This window comes from Littorina saxatilis, linkage group LG17 (genome assembly GCF_037325665.1).
Source record: "Littorina saxatilis isolate snail1 linkage group LG17, US_GU_Lsax_2.0, whole genome shotgun sequence".
Lineage (NCBI taxonomy): Eukaryota > Metazoa > Mollusca > Gastropoda > Littorinimorpha > Littorinidae > Littorina > Littorina saxatilis.
This window is the reverse complement of record NC_090261.1, coordinates 60038633-60043632: the sequence shown is the minus strand read 5'-3', so window position 1 is coordinate 60043632 and position 5000 is coordinate 60038633. Positions and strand designations below refer to the sequence as shown.

Here is a 5000-nt window from a genome sequence, read left to right as displayed (position 1 = left end):
CTTTTTATGACTGCATTTACTTTTACCGATTGTGTGTTATGTTCTAAAATGTATTCTAGTGTCTAATTTGTATTTTCAATCCTGTCATTCTTATTGTTTAAGTCTTTACCAAATGTTACAGTCACACAGTTTCACCACTGCTATCAACTTCTCTGAGAGTTACGACAACTTGGGGAGAGGGGCGGGGGTGGTAATGGGGTCTGGGCTCTGGTCTGACGGGTGATGAAAAAGACATGTTTAGTACCAGAGAAATGCGCAGTATCGGTAGTACCACCACCTCTGACTCAATTCCTTCGTGAACGACCCTATAAAAATGTCCGCAGGAAAAACAGCAGAAAACTCACTCCACAGTCACATTTACTACTGATTGGAAATGCAGTTTAACACGGCAAGGCAACTACTGACATCCCACCAGGGGAAACGCGGGAGATCGAAGCGAGTGATGGGTGTAAAAAGAGAAGGCAGCCGACAGCAAAGAGGATCAGCAAAAGAGAAACCAGACCCCCGTAACAGAAGAGATGCATTGTAGTAAACAGGGGCAGGGAGGTTGAGGGTGAGAAGAGGGTGAGAGCTATACTCTGACCATAAAAAAGACTACACGGGCCCCCAGTGAGTTTTGGTACCGGGCAGAGTGAGTCACGAAGACCAGCCAATCGTTAGCTCTCATCAAGAAAAGCAAGGGACATTACTGCTGATGACAGAGGCGAAGGGGGCAGCACTGTGGCGGCTAATGGCGGGCCAGGAGACCCGGGTCCAATGGTCCATGTGGACATATTTATGCCATGAAAGGACACGGCTTGACCCCCCGGTAGATTGGGGGACACGCTGTTTGGCTTTTAATTGCTGCTGGAGTTTTTGAGGCCTGATCGGCATTGATACAGGCCTACTGCTAAAAGACGTACAGCATTGATCTTTGCCGGGTCTAGGTTCCGTTTTGGAGAGTGGCATCAGTTTTTCACATCTTCAAAGAAACTTGGGGTGGACGCTTTGTCTGATCGTATCAACAGGATCAGGGCTTTAGATCAACAAGTTACCACACTGCTCGAACGTTCTGCAGTGTTTGAATCAGGGGCAGGGCTACGCTTAGTGGCAGGACGAGTAGAAAAGCAGCCTGATGTACCTCAGTTCCCATAATTACTGTCACGGTCTCTGCTTGTATAACATTTCTACACTGATGGAACTTTCTCAAAAACGGGGATTAAAAAATGACGGCATTTCTTGACGGAAAGTATCCAATAACTAATACAATAACAGCACTTTATTGTCCATTGAAATATTACTTACAATTTAAAATGTTCTTTGACACACCCTGCCTGCCTGTAAACGATTATAATAATTATGTTCCATTGCATCAAACAGTGGCCCTATGTCTAATCTTCGGATTTTGTCATGACCTTACATTTGCAAGAATTACACATTCTACTGCAACGAAGAAAGCGAGTTCTAATAGGCCGTATAGAAAGATTTTCCCCCTGACTTTTGTTTCATGTCATATTCCTCATAGACCTGATCTACTTGAAATTAAAGCTGAACAAATAAACAACGAGGAAAACCAAAGAGATTCGATGCAGGGACACGGTAGTGTAGTGAAGTTTGAAGCCAATCGGGTTGAGGAGAATGTCTAGTTGGTTGGAGGCGAACTCATACAGACAGTATGGTTTATGTTTTTCGATGACTCACGCGTCGATGTGCAGGAACCCCTCTTCGTTTACCAACCAACTTGGAGATCAAGACTTAGACTTAGACGCAGACGCAACAATTATCAGTTCCGAATTCTTGAGCAGCACACGCGTAGACTGTGACCAAACAGCAGGCAGTATGGCTAGCAAAAACATTAAGGAGGACATCAAAGCGGCACTGAGCGACCCTGCCGTGCTAAAGGCAATTGCTTCACATGTCACTGAAGCCCTGCGGAATGAAATAGGCGAGCTTAAAAAGCTGGTAGAGAGGAAAGATAGAGAAATAATGGTCCTTAGAGACGAGGTAGACTCCCTCGAACAGTACAGCAGGAGGAATACAGTGCGTATTGGGCCAGTCCCCGAGGCAAACAACGAAAACACCGACGAAATCGTCCAACTGATCGCCTCTACCATCGGGGTAGACTTGCCCGACACAGCCATAGACCGCAGCCACCGCGTCGGGAAAAAACCGACAGGAAGCGAAAGCTACAACCGCTCCATAATTGTCAAGTTTACCTCGTACCGCCACAAGGAAGCGATAATGAGGGCGAGGAAGGCTCTAAAGGACGTCGATGCATCAAAAATCGTCCCCAGTGCAGATTGGCCAGTCCTCCCAAGCAGCCAACGTGGCAGCGCTTCCAGAACTTCTGCAAAGATCTTCATCAACGAGGATCTAACAAAATCCCGCGCAAGTGTTGCCGCAAGAGCGCGCACTCTCAAACGGAACAAGAAGATCACAGACACGTGGACCCGAGACGGTATCATCTTTGTCAAACGCCTTTCTGATACCATTACAAAAATCACCACAGTGCGAGAGATAGAACTCCTCGAGGTACAGTGCAGATAAAGTGCCAATAAGTCCTGATCATCAGTCTGCCACAAGAAGCATGCGAATACAGTCTTACCGGTAAATACGCACGTGTATGCCCAGTGTCTGTCTGTGTGTGTGTGTGTGTGTGCGTTTGTATGTGTGCGTGTGTGTGCAGTGTTGTGTGAGTGTCGGTGTGCGTGTGTGGGTGTGTGTCAGTGTCGGTGTAGGTGCGTACATTTACACAGGGACCAACTCTCGCCGGCTCCTACTGCGTGAAAAAGACGACATTCTGTTTAGATTGAACTCTTTATATTATAGAGACTCAACAGAAACTGTGCATAAAACTGCAGACTTGAAATGAACACTATAATTGGGGATTAATTCATATTGCAAGCCAGAAAAACCCAAACAGAAATAAACACTGTGACTTTGTGCTTGTTGGAGATTCCCCTTGTGTTAAATTGAACCTAGACTCATGAGTGACTAACCGGAAACCTGCCCCAGAGCGCGAATGTGAAATGGACACTTTTTGGTGATTATCTCATATATCATGTGCCTGTGGGGTATTCCCCTTGTGTTAAATGGAATGTGAAAATGTGAAAACCGTGCAGAACGCGTGTATTCTTGCCCCGCACTGACTGCCACATCATAGTACCGGACTTGACACTGCTGCCGTGTCACACAGTACAACACGTAAAGCAAGGTATTGACTCGGTATTGCTCAACTCAAGTAATAGTAGCGAAGGAAAAAATCTTGTTATGATTGATGTGAAACGCCTTCCTGCTTTGTCTTGTTTTTGTTGCCGATGTTTCTTGTTGTTTTTTCGCAGCCAACGCTCGAACAAGCTAGCTCAGAGGCAGACCTTGTCCAAAAGCTTTTCTTGGAAAGACCCGCATGATGTATCATTCTTCTTTGTATATTACCCGCATTATGCTTTATAGAATGCAAAACCCCTGTGTGTGTGTGTGTGTGTGTGTGTATGCACGTGTGTGTGTGTGTGTGTGTGTGTGTGCGGCTGTGTGATTGTGTGGATACGACTGTGGGCAACAGTGTGAACTGTGTGTGTAGCTGTGTGTACCGACCATGCGCCGGTGTACTGTGTGGCTGTGTAGCCCCAAGACTGTTGGCGACATGTGAACTGTGTGTGTGACTGTGTTTACCGACAGTGCGCAGTGCACAGTACGTAGGTGACCATATTATATGCTAGTAGTGCTTGTGCCTGCGCGCGAGTGGTCGCGCTCGAGTGGATGTGTGTATGTATCCCGACATACCCTGTCACTACTGTTAACATGCTAAATCATGATCAGCTCCGGACAATGCATTCCCCTGATTTTTATACAGCACTTAGAGTATCATTACCACTGAACGCTGCATCTTGCTGGCTCTCTGTTACGAAATATTGTAAAGCTCAGCTGTTTTTCCCTGCCTGTTGCGACACATGTCTAATTTCCTCTACCTTGGAAAAAAACCAGATACACTCGATGACAAGTACTTTACTTACAGAGCCACCCTTTCGATTCCTCATAGAAACCAGCTCTTCAAAGCTAACTCTGTACATATGTTTCGACTTTTTGTTTGTTTCAAACCTCCCCTTAGCAACCACGACTCCTGTCATTCTTTTTCTCTCTCATCGAAGCGCGAGATGCACTCAAAAGACATGTACATACACCCTTCTCTTGGCTATCCTGCTGTTTACAGTTCTGCTAGGAAATGTCACTTAGTTTAAGTTTGTACAGAGCCAGAGTTGGGTGCTTTTATGGAAGGGCAGTGGTTCTTTGTCGCAAATTGTCATTTTTGTGTAAAACTACTGTACTACCATTTTTGATCCTGTTGTTCTGTAAAGGTTCCAACCGTGTCACGCTATCGTTGTGTACTTTCTTATTTTTTGCCAACTCTCCTTGTGCTAAGAAACGTGGAACTGAACGTTTTGTTAGCAGAGACATTTACGATAAAGACATTAAGAATAATTATGTAGATAAACTGTTTACCCGGACATCACTTTATTTAGCTGGTGATGTTGAGAAAAATCCAGGCCCGGATGAAAATCAGGTCACTGTGGTACACATTAACGTTAGGAGCTTAAGGAATAAAATTGATTTGTTACAACCTGAAGTTCAGCATCATGATATTTTGACACTTTCTGAGACATGGTTGTCACATGCAGATGAAAATTCCTCTCTAAGTATACCTAATTTTAATCCTCCTGTACGCCTCGACCGTCCAGGTGATCCTCATGGAGGCGTGGCCATTTACGTTAAGAATTATTTATACTGTAAACCCCGACTTGATCTCCAAGTTGATGGTCTTGAAGCAGTCTGGATCGAGACAAAGCTGGGCCACGAAGGCATTTTGATTGGCTCATTCTATCGCCCACCCAATGCAAATAATCATTATTGGGATTTAATTGATGAAAGCTTAAGGCGAGTGAATAACCAGTTTTTGAGATTCGTGATTTTAGGCGATTTCAACGTTGACATCCTGAACTCTCCATCGCGGAACTTTTTGAACA

General features: G+C 45.0%; 1 long non-coding RNA gene across 1 annotated transcript in view; it reads left to right on the top strand.

The window, feature by feature from the left end:
* LOC138951926 (uncharacterized) overlaps positions 1–5000 on the top strand; it is a 272464-nt gene that overhangs the window by 64356 nt on the left and 203108 nt on the right. The window lies entirely within an intron of this gene.